Below are 12,075 nucleotides of genomic sequence, written 5' to 3'. Positions count from 1 at the left end.
AGGACAAGGAGTTAAGCTCTCACCGGGCAGCCAGGATCTGAATTCATATTATTGATCTGCAATGCGGACAGACTATTTACCGACTGAGCCGCCAGGGAAGCCTTTACTATAGAGGAGGTGCCTCTGAAGGAAACTCCACAGATGTAGCCCCCGGGTACAGATGGCTGACCCTGGGCCTCTGAATCTGAGAGGATCTGCGTAGACCTCTATTGTTGCTGCCTCTGAGAACGGACTGTCTTTCTGCTGTTTGCTGCCTTCGTATAATTCTGCCGTCTTCGCATCATCCTCTTCCTGTAAGAAATGTCAGGAGTATGTTTCTGACGAGCCCATCTGCAGAACCTGAACATTTGTGTCCCAGCTGCAAGACAGGCTTGCAGAAGACTCTTCTGCCTGAGGAAACAAGACTCATTGGTAGAAAGCTAGGAAATTGAGAAGGGAGGTACAGGAGGTTTGGGTAAGACAGATGTCCACTCTACCACCTTAAGATGATGCACGGGAGCTGGAGGTTGAATCAAGCAGCTCTTGAGATGCCTTCTCTGATTGGGCTGTGACATCCATTCGCTTTTATGGCTGCCACTGTCACAAGCTAAAACACCTTTGCGTTTGGGGTAGAGAGTTTAGGTGCACAGACTATTACACATTTTCATGGCTCCTAACTTCTCACTGATAATATTCTTTTCTCCGCTGTTCTTTGGAACACATACCAGTACATATTTAGCTCATTCTGTGATCTTTTGGAATGCCCTGACAACCCAAAGTTTTTTTTTTTTTTTTTTTTTGGTTTGATTCAGTCTGAATAAGTGTTACTGACATTTTAAAAGTGAACAAGTTGACACTGAAATTACAACAAATGATGGCAAATAGCAGAAGTTCGCATTTGGTCATCCCAAGCACTTGATGGCTATGTCTGAACCCAAGGTCTTACAGGGATAAAAAGGCCCAAATTAAGGATTGACATGGGAAAAGAAGCATTTGGTGGTAATTTTAGCCTTCAGAGCCTCTCAGGAGTCATGACGATGCCCACTCAAAATGTGAAATTAGAAAATAAAGAAGAAAATTCCACTAGCTTTGATTTTTACTTAGCTTTCTTCGGGCAGTTTTATGTGTCTCAGAGTCAGTTGAGTCTCATGATAGCTGTTGAAGTTGTCAATAAACATTTGCTTTAAACACATCATCCCCCAAACCCTTTCTTCTCCCTATGCATCATTATTCTGATAAAGTCATAAATATGAATAGAAATTATTTGGCCACACTGTTCTGTTTTAGTAGCTGAACAAAGGCTAATGAATAGGGGGGAGAGAAAAAAAAAAGTCTTTCTCAAATCTCTCAGAAGAAGCAGATCTTCTAATGCATTGTCTGTAACACCTCATCTTCCCTTACAGATTTATATTCACTGTCTCTACTTTATTGTTGCCTACTCGTTGATCTCAGGAGTGCTCTCAGACATGTCACAACAACATCAAGTACTGTGTTTTTTAGGACTCAGCTCAGTTAACCTTGCAAGATGTAATCCATGGGCCACTTTCCCTTTTTCCCTCTCTTTTACCCCAAATTCTATGACAAGGCAAGCTCCTATTTGCCTTGCCTATATTTCTGATTCTATGCCTGACTCTGCTTCCTTCCTTTGTTTGCAAAAGTGGATATTTCTAGAGTTTTATCCCTGTTTCTTTTCCCAGCTTTCTGTATACACTGAAGATAAGCCATGGAACCCTCTTCAAGTCTTCAACAATCATATCTATTTAGATGATTTCCCAAATTTATACCATACCATAACTGATCATGGGCTTCCCTGATAGCTCAGTTGGTAAAGAATCCACCTGCAATGCAGGAGACCCAGTTCAATTGCTGGGTCGGGAAGATCTTCTGGAGAAGGGATAGGCTACCCACTCCAGTATTCTTGGGTTTCCCTTGTGGCTCAGCTGGTAAAGAATCCACCTGCAAGGCAGGAGACCTGGGTTCGATCCCTGGGTTGGGAAGATCCCCTGGTGAAGGAAAAGGCTACCCACTCCAGTATTCTGGCCTGGAGAATTCTATAACCCATGGGGTTGCAAAGAGTCGGACACGACCGAGCGACTTTCACTTCACGTAACTGATCATCGTTGTTTAAGATTCAGGAGACATTTCTGGGCTGAGTGGCTATTTCCTTACTTTAACCCATGTTAGCTGTAGACCTTGGGTAGGTTACTTAACTTCTCTGGGTCTCAGCTCCTCACCTGTAACATGGGAATAAACATAGTACACCTACCCTATTGGTTGTGTATCAGCTCAAATGGCCTAATACATATAAAGACTTGTATTTCTCCCCCATGTCACAATCCAAAGCAAGAAAAGAGGGAGGGGCTCTGGTCTACTCAGTTCTTCATGGACCCGAGCACCTCCCACCTTGTCCTCTCAATCTGGCTAGGTGATGACTAGGAAGGACAGCAGAGGAGTTATAGGAACCAGATGTCCAAGGGGAGGACCTTACTCTATCCCCCATTCCTCTGAGCAGATTTTAGTCCCATGACTGGATCTGTCTGGAAAGAAATGTAACACAACAGTATGCATCAGAGGGAAAGGAGAGTTGATGAATAAATAAGCTGTTTCTATCACAAATGCTTTTTTTGTTTGTTTGTTTGTTTTCAAAATATAGTGTCTATAAATGATACCTTTCAATCCTATTCTTGAGGAAATTGCAGGTCATGGGAATTGTATTTGCTTATGCAAGGCTTTATTTAACACTCCTATCATACAATTCTTTACAGAGTTCATAAGACTAGTTGCAATGCAGCAATATCTTAAGAACTTTGTGGTACATGGTTTCGTTTTCAGTTTTTAATCATGAGTACCATATGGCTTTCATGGGGTACTACTAATAAGGTGAAGACTCCACTGTGTCCAACATTTTTTTTTAATGTAAATATGGAATTAAGTTTGAAATGTGTATTATTTGCTCATTTTCTACTTCATTAAATGGTTTTAGTTCTAATCAAATTGATTTGATTTCTTAATTTTGAAAGTTTAAAAATGGGACATTAAAAAAGCAATTAGTTTGTATGCATTAAATTATCTTGGACAATTATATTGATTCTTGAAATCAGTATGCCTGACTATTAGATTAATATAAATGTTCTATATGACTTGAAAAATATACTGGAAAATATAGAAACTTTGACTAAATATCCTGAGCTTCACAGGAGTACCAGAAACTCTGTTAAAAAAAAAAATTCATATCCTGCGGCTATGTCTGGAAAGGAATTCAAAATATTTTATGGTATCATTGGATATATAAAGAAGAAACTCACAACTTCTACCATATTGTTTATGGAGTAAAAGTTTAAAATTTTTGATGAGTAATTCAGGAAATCTTAAGTGTTGCTTTCCAAAAAAATGAATTGGTTTATTTTTTTATATTCTTTGTTATTGATTAAACATTTTATAATATTTGAAAGGTTACTTTCCATTTACAGTTACAAAATGTTGTCTATAGTCCCCGTGTGGTACTATACAGCCCTGTAGCCTATCTTACACATGGGACTTTATACCATCCAATCCCCTGGCCCTGGACTGCCACTCCCACCCTCCCCACGGGGAGCCACTGGTTTGTTCTCTGTATCTGTGAGTCTGCTTCTTGTTTGTTGTATTCACTAGTTTGTGGTAGTTTTTAAATTCCATCTATAAGTGATATCATACGTTCTCTCTCTACTTTCATAAAGTAATTGTAAGAGGAAGATGGAATGATTTAGAGCTTATTAAAGTGTAATAGATTATTCAAGGAAAAGATAGGGAATAGTATATAAAGATAATATAAGAATGATACATACAATTACATAAAATAAATTAGTTTTACTAAGTCCTGTAAGAATGACTTTCGTGAAAGCCTCATTAAAATCGAGTGTTGTTATAATTTTTCTTTTTAGAATATCGAAGAAAATTAGGATATTGGATATTTGTGTTTAAGTATTGGCATTAAGGTAACACTAAGAAAGTCTTAAAATTTTTAAAAAGCAGTAAAATTAATACAGAGAAGAACTTTACAAAACATCTTAATGGCTCGGATAACCACGATGTGTGATCACTCACCTAGAGCCAGACATCCTGAAGTGTGAAGTCAAGAGGGCCTTAGGAAGCTTTACCAGGAACAACAGTAGTGGAGGTGCTGGAATCCAACTGAGCTATTTAAAATCCTAAAAAGATGATTCTGTTAAAGTGCTACACTAAATAAACCAGCAATTTGGAAAACTCAGCAGTGACCACAGGATTGGAAAAGGTCATTTTTCATTCTAATCCCAAAGAAAGGCAATGCCAAAGGATGTTCAAACTACCACACAATTGCACTCATTTCACATGCTAGCAAAGTAACATTCAAAATCCTAAAGGCTAGGCTTCCACAGTACATGAACTGAGAACTTCCAGATGTACATGGTGGATTTAGAAGAGGCAGGGGACCAAGAACAAATTGCAGACATTCGTTGGATCATAGTAAAAGCAAGGGAATTCCAGAAAAAGCATCTACTTCTGCTTCATTGACTACACTGAAGTCTTTGACTGTGTTATCTCTTGTTTAGTTACTCAGTAGTATCTGACACTTTGCAGCCATAAGGAATGTAACCCACCGGCTCCTAGATCCATGGGATTTTCCAGGCAAGAATACTGGACTCCATCTATTTGCCATGAAGTGATGGGACCAGATGCCACGATCTTTGTTTTCTGAATGTTGGGCTTTAAGCCAACTTTTTCACTCTCTTTCACTTTCATCAAGAGGCTCTTTAGTTCTTCTTCACTTTCTGCTATAAGGTTGGTGTCATCAGCATATCTGAGTTTATTGATATTTCTCCTGGCAATCTTAATTCCAGCTTGTGCTTCTTCCAGCCCAGCGTTTCTCATGACGTACTCTGCATATAAGTTAAATAAGCAGGGTGACAATATACAGCCTTGACGTACCCCTTTTCCTATTGGGAACCAGTCTGTTGTTCCAGGTCCAGTTCTAACTGTTGCTTCCTGACCTGAATACAGGTTTCTCAAGAGGCAGGTCAGGTGGTCTGGTGTTTCCATCTCTTTCAGAATTTTCTACAGTTTATTGTGATCCACACAGTTAAAGGCTTTGGCATAGTCAATAAAGCAGAAATAGATGTTTTTCTGGAACTCTCTTGCTTTTCCCCTGATCCAGCAGATGTTGGCAATTTCATCTCTGATTTCTCTGCCTTTTCTAAAAGCAGCATGAACATCTGGAAGTTCATGGGTCACGTACTGTTGAAGTCTGTCTTGGAGAATTTTGAGCATTACTTTACTAGCATGTGAGATGAGTGCAATTGTGAGGTAGTTTGAGCATTCTTTGGCATTGCCTTTCTTCATGATTGGAATGAAATCTGACCTTTTCCAGTCCTGTGGCCATTGCAGATGATACCACTCTAATGGCAGAAAATAAAGAGGAACTAATGAACCTCTTGATGAAGGTGAAAGAAGAGAGTGAAAAAGCTGGCTTAGAACTCAATATTAAAAATCTAAGATCATGGCATCTGGTCCCATCACTTCATGGCAAACAGATGGGGAATAAGTGGAAAGAGTGACAGTCTTTATTTTTGGGGCTCCAAAATCACTGAATATGGTGACTACAGCCACAAAATTAAAAGACGCTTGCACCTAAGAAGAAAAACAATGACAAACCTAGGCAGTGTATTAAAATGCAGAAATATCACTTTGCCCGCAAATATTAGTATAGTCAAAGCTATGGCTTTTCCAGTAGTCCTGTACAGATGTGAGAGTTAAACCATAAAGAAGGCTGAGCACCAAAGAATGTATGCTTTTGAGCTGTGCTGGAGAACACTCTTGAGAGTCCCTTGGACTGCATGGAGATCAAACCAGCCAATCCTAAAGGAAATCAACCCTGAATATTCACTGGAAGGACCGACGCTGAAGCTGAAGCTCCAATACTTTGGTCACCTGATGTGAAGAGCCGACTCTTTGGAAAAGACTCTAATACTGGGAAAGATAGACAGCAAGAGGAGAAGGGGTGACAGAGGATGAGATGGTTGGATGGCATCACTGACTCAATGAACATAAGTCTGAGCAAGCTCTGGGAGTTAGGGAAGGACAGGGAGGCCTGGTGTGCTGCATTCTGGGGGTCGCAAATAGTTGGACACGACTGAGCGACTGAACAACAAGAAAAATGATGCTTTTAAAATTCTCTTAAGATCAGTTTAGCCTATAGAAAGATATGTGTCTTAGAGGGAAAAAATATGTTAATAGCCTGGTTATTTCAATAGCAACATTCTAGTTGGATTTTAAAAGGATGCTAATTCCTTAAAAAACAAAAAGTTCTTTGGGATGTTATATTGCCTTCATTTTTATGCTGCTAGGGGCTAAAATATTTTATTAATACTTTATTAAATCCACTATGCACAAATTTATAAAAAGAATAAGATAGCTGTTTGCATTTCTTTTAACCAACACATTACACTCATTACCCACCTCTGTGATGTTTCTTTTTTTCTCACTGAAACCAGCTGCCAACCTAGGAAAGCCCATTAATCCACCTCACATCCCCAACAACTGTATTCTTTTTAAATCAATGAGGCAGAGCCGCCTTACATATGTTAGCACCTGTGTATCAACTTAGGCTAAGGAGCCCATTTATCTGTGTTCTCCATCAGATATTTTGTGTTTTGGCTTTTAAAAAAATTAATGTTAAAAAAAATCCAAGTATATTGTAAAAATACAGATCACTAAAAAGAACTTAAGAAACAAAGCAACAGTCTATTAAGCCACCTTCCATAACTGAAACAATAATTTTTGAAAGGTTATGTAGCTCTGGTAACTGCTTCCTCAGCTATGAATAATCAACACCTAATCATATATTTATTCTCTTTTAAGGAATATAAAGATGTATCTTATCAATAGTAACCCCATGCATTTTTCCATCTCCTTTACAAATATAAATTTTTAGATCATTAACATTATTCTTCTGGTTTACTAATTCCATTTAAAATAATAAACTTGAATTTCTTGTCCCAGAGAGTGTAGGTCATTTACCTTTGACTTCTTACCATGGTCAGGTCAGTTCAGTCACGCAGCCGTGTCCGACTGTTTGCGACCCCATGGACTGGAGCATGCCAGACTTCCCTGTCCATCACCAACTCCCGGAGCTTACTTAAACTCATGTCCATCAAGTTGGTGATGCCATGCAACCATCTCATCCTCTGTTGTCCCCTTCTCCTCTGGCCTTCAAGCTTTCCCAGCACCAGGGTCTTTTCCAGTGAGTCAGTTCTTTGCATCAGGTGGCCAAAGTATTGGAGTTTCAGTTTTAGCCTCAGTCCTTCCAGTGAATAATCAGGACTGATTTCCTTTAGGACGGACTGGTTGGATCTCCTTGCAGTCCAAGGGACCCTCAAAGGTCTTCTCCAACACCATAGTTCAAAAGCATCAATTCTTTGGTTCTCATCTTTCCTTATAGTCCAACTCTCACATCTATACATGACTACTGCAGAAACCATAGCTTTGACTGGACGGACCTCTATTGGCAAAGTAATGTCTGCTTTTTAATATGCTGTCTAGCTTGGTCATAACTTTTCTTCTAAGGAGCAAGTGTCTTATTTCTTGGCTGCAGTCACCATCTGCAGTGATTTTGGAGCCCCCAAAAATAAAATCTGTCACTGATTCCACTGTTTCCCCATCTATTTGTCTTGAAGTGATGGGACCGGATGCCATGATCTTAGTTTTCTAAATGTTGAGTTTTAAGTCAACTTTTTCACCCTCCGCTTTCACTTTCATCAAGAGGCTGTTTAGTTCTTTCTCACTTTCTGCCATAAGGGTAGTGTCATCTGCATATCTGAGGTTATTGATATTTCTCCCGGCAATCTTGTTTCCAGCTTGTGCTTCTTCCAGCCCAGCGATTCTCATGATGTACTCTGCATATAAGTTAAATAAGCAGGGTGACAATATACAGCCTTGACGTACTCCTTTTCCTATTTGGAACCAGTCTGTTGTTCCAGGTCCAGTTCTAACTGTTTCTTCCTGACCTGAATACAGATTTCTCAGGAGGCAGGTCAGATGGTCTGGTATTCCCATCTCTTTCAGAATTTTCCACAGTTTGTGGTGATCCACACAGTCAAAGGCTTTGGCATAGTCAATAAAGCAGAAGTAAATATTTTTCTGGAATTCTCTTGCTTTTTTGATGATCCAACAGCTGTTGGCAATTTGATCACTGGTTCCTCTGCCTTTTCTAAATCCAGCTTGAACATCTGGAAGTTCATGGTTCATGTACTGTTGAAGGCTGGCTTGAAGAATTTTGAGCATTCATTTACTATTGTGTGAGATGAGTGCAATTGTGTGGTAGTTTGAGCATTTTTGGCATTGCCTTTCTTTGGGGTTGGAATGAAAACTGACCTTTTCTAGTCCTGTGGCCACTGCTGAGTTTTCCAAATTTACTGGCATATTGAGTACAGCACTTTCACAGCATCATCTTTTAGGATTTGAAGTAGATCAACTGGAATTCCATTGCCTCTGCTAACTTTGTTCGTAGTGATGCTTCCTAATGCCCACTTGACTTCACATTCCAGGATGTGTGGCTCTAGGTGAATGATCACAGCATCGTGGTTATCTGGATCATGAAGATCTTTTTTGTATAGTTCTTCTGTGTATTCTTGCCACCTCTTCTTAATATCTTCTGCTTCTGTTAGGTCCATACTGTTTCTGTCCATGTTTGCATAAAATGTTCCCTAGATATTACTAATTTTCTTGAAGAGATCTCTAGTCTTTCCCACTCTATTGTTTTCCTCTATTTTTTTTTTTTTTTTTTGCATTGACCACTGAGGAAGGCTTTCTTTTTATTTTATTTTATTTTTTTCATTTATTTTTACCAGTTGGAGGCCAACCACCCCACAATACTGTAGTGGGTCTTGTCACACATTGACATGAATCAGCCTGAGGAAGGCTTTCTTATCTCTTCTTGCCATTCTTTGGAATTCTGCATTCAAATGGGCATATTTTCCTTTTCTCCTTTGCTTTTCATGTCTTTTCTTTTCTCAGCTATTTGTGAGGACTCCTCAGGCAACCATTTCACCTTTTTGCATTTCTTCTTCTTGGGGATGGTCTTAATCACTACCTCCTGTACTGTGTCATGAACTTCCATCCATAGTTCTTCAGACACTCTCTCTATCAGATCTAAGGCTTGAATCTATTTGTCACTTGCATTGTATAGTCATAAAGGATTTGATTTAGGTTATACCTGAATGGTCTAGTGGTTTTACCTACTCTCTTCAATTTAAGTCTGAATTTGACAATAAGGGGTTCATGATCTGAGCCACAGTTAGGTCCCGGTCTTGTTTTTCCTGACTGTATAGAGCATCTCCATCTGCAAAGAATATAATCAATCTGAATTTGGTATTGACCATCTGGTGATGTCCATGTGTAGAGTCTTCTCTTGTGTTGTTGGAAGAAGGTGTTTGCTATGACCGGTGCGTTCTCTTGGCAAAACTCTATTAGCCTTTGCCCTGCTTCATTCTGTACTCCAAGGCCAAATTTGCCTGTTACTCCAGGTGTTTCTTGACTTCCTACTTTTACATTCCAGCCCCCTACAATGAAAAGGACATCTTTTTTGGGTGTTAGTTCCAAAAGGTCTTGTAGGTCTTCATAGGACTGTTCAGCTTCAGTTTCTTCAGCATTACTGATCAGGGCATAGACTTGGATCACTGTGATATTGAATGGTTTGCCTTGAAAAAGAACAGAGATCATTCTGTCATTTTTGAGACTGTATCCAATTACTGCATTTTGGACTCTTGTTGACTATGATGGCTACTCCATTTCTTCTAAGTGATTCCTGCCCACCATAGTAGATATAATGGCCATCTAAGTTAAATTCACCCATTCCAGTTTATTTTAGTTTGCTGATACCTAAAATGTTGATGTTCACTCTTGCCGTTTGTGTTTTGACCATTTCCAGTTTGCCTTGATTCATGGACCTAACGTTCCAGCTTCCTGTACAATGTTGCTCTCATTGGACTTTACTTCCATCACCAGTCGCATCCTTAACCGGGTGTTGTTTTTGCTTTGGCTCCATCCCTTCATTCTTTCTGGAGTTATTTCTCCATTGATTTCCAGTAGCATATTGGGCACCTACCAAACTTAGGAGTTCCTCTTTCAGTATCCTATCATTTTGCCTTTTCATACTGTTCATGGGGTTCTCAAGGCAGGAATACTGAAGTGGCTTGCCATTCCCCTCTCCAGTGGGCCACGTTTTTTCAGAACTCTCCACCATGACCCATCTGTCTTGGGTGGCCCCACATGGCATGGCTCATAGTTTCATTGAGTTAGACAAGGCTGTGGTCCATGTGATCAGTTTGGTTAGTTTTCTGTGGTTGTGGTTTTCATTCTGCCTGCCCTCTGATGGAGAAGGATAAGAATCTTATGGAAGTTTCCAGATGGGAGAGACTGACTGAGGGGGAAACTGGGTCTTGTTCTGATGGGTTCCCTGTTGTTTGACCTGAGGCCAAACCATGGTGGAGGTAGTGAAGATAAAGGCGGCCTCCTTCAGAAGGTCCCATATACACACTGCTGCACTCAGCACCCCCGACCCTGCGTCAGGCCAGCGCCGACCCACGCCTCCGCCGGAGACCCCTGGACACTCACAGGCAAGTCTGGGTCAGTCTCTCGTGGGGCTAACGCTCCTTTCTCCTGGGTCCTCGTGCAAACAAGGTTTTGTTTGTTTCTTCTGAGTGTCTGTTTCTTCACACAGTGTAGGTGAGGATATTAGAACTCTGATCCTTTTGACCACTTTTCATCAGTGATCAATATCTATCATCCATAACTTTACCTGTACACTGTCAAATTAATACATTTTAGATACGCTTCTTTTTATATGATAAAGTTGAAAACTTTTATTTATTATTTACCTGGTGGCTATGCAAACACTGCTCCCTGTGAAACAAATTGGTATGTCTTGATTAGATTTTCTTCTTTAGTTCCTGTGAACTCCAAGGAGACTATTTCAAACATGAAGTTCAAGTGGATTCTCTTTCCTCACATATCATTAATTTTCAAAATTATGCTATATATATGTTTCTAATTTTGTTTATTTATTTTCTTTCACTTCTTGGTCATACTGTATGGCATGGGAGAATCTTAGTTCCTAGGCCAGGAATCAAACCTGCACCCCCTTCACTGGAAGCAGAGATTTTTAACCAGTGGACAACCAAGGAAGTTTTATGCCATATATTTAAATTTGATTAACATTGGGTAAAATTAAATTCCCATTTTATTTTATTTTTTTGTTAAGAAATTACATATTTTTATACTGGGTAATTATGAGTGGAATGCATCGTACCTTCTCTTGGGAATATTTTGCTCATAACTCCCTGTTCTGATTTGGATAAGTATCTTTCTAGACCAGCTGTGTGGGCAGCTTTTGTAGATTTTTTTTTTTTTTTTTTTTAACCACATTCTTTCTTATATCCTAGATCTTTCTCCTTCCTTAAAAAAAATATGAGAAATATATTCTTATATATTGAAATATCTTTATTGTGACCTTATATTTGGTTGATAGTTTGTATGGAGCCCCACTTGGAGCTCAGGGGGAAGCAGAGAGGGGTTCCCCAGAAAGACCTTGGGAGAGACTATCAGTTATTGTTCTTTATGCTCACCCCACACCCCAGATGCCTCAGTTTAAAATGATCTTCTCAAAACTTCATCAAATTTTCAATTTGGTGCCAATTTTGTTCACATGCACATGCTTTAGTTTTTTCAAAGTAGAAATATTTGAATCACTTGTCTTTTGTTTTCTGAAACTGTACAAGATTGAGTATAGAACTATCTTTTGGGGGTTTTGTTTTGTTAACTTTTTTTTTTTTTTTTTTAAGTTCCTTTCACTTGGAAGATCTGCCTCTTTACTGCTGGGAAATATTTTACTACTTTTTTAAAAGTAACTTTTTAAAGTTATAATTTTCTACCTTCTCTTTTCTCTGTTGTCTCTCACTGGAATATTCAATAATTGAGTATTAGGTTTATTTGGTTGACCTGGCTTTGCTTCTCTGATAGCTCAGCTGGTAAAGAATCCACCTGCAATGCAGGAGACCCCAATTCTATTCCTGGTCAGGAAGACCC

Source organism: Dama dama, chromosome 30 (assembly GCF_033118175.1).
Source record: "Dama dama isolate Ldn47 chromosome 30, ASM3311817v1, whole genome shotgun sequence".
Classification (NCBI taxonomy): Eukaryota; Metazoa; Chordata; class Mammalia; order Artiodactyla; family Cervidae; genus Dama; species Dama dama.
Note: the sequence above shows the minus strand (reverse complement) of the source record.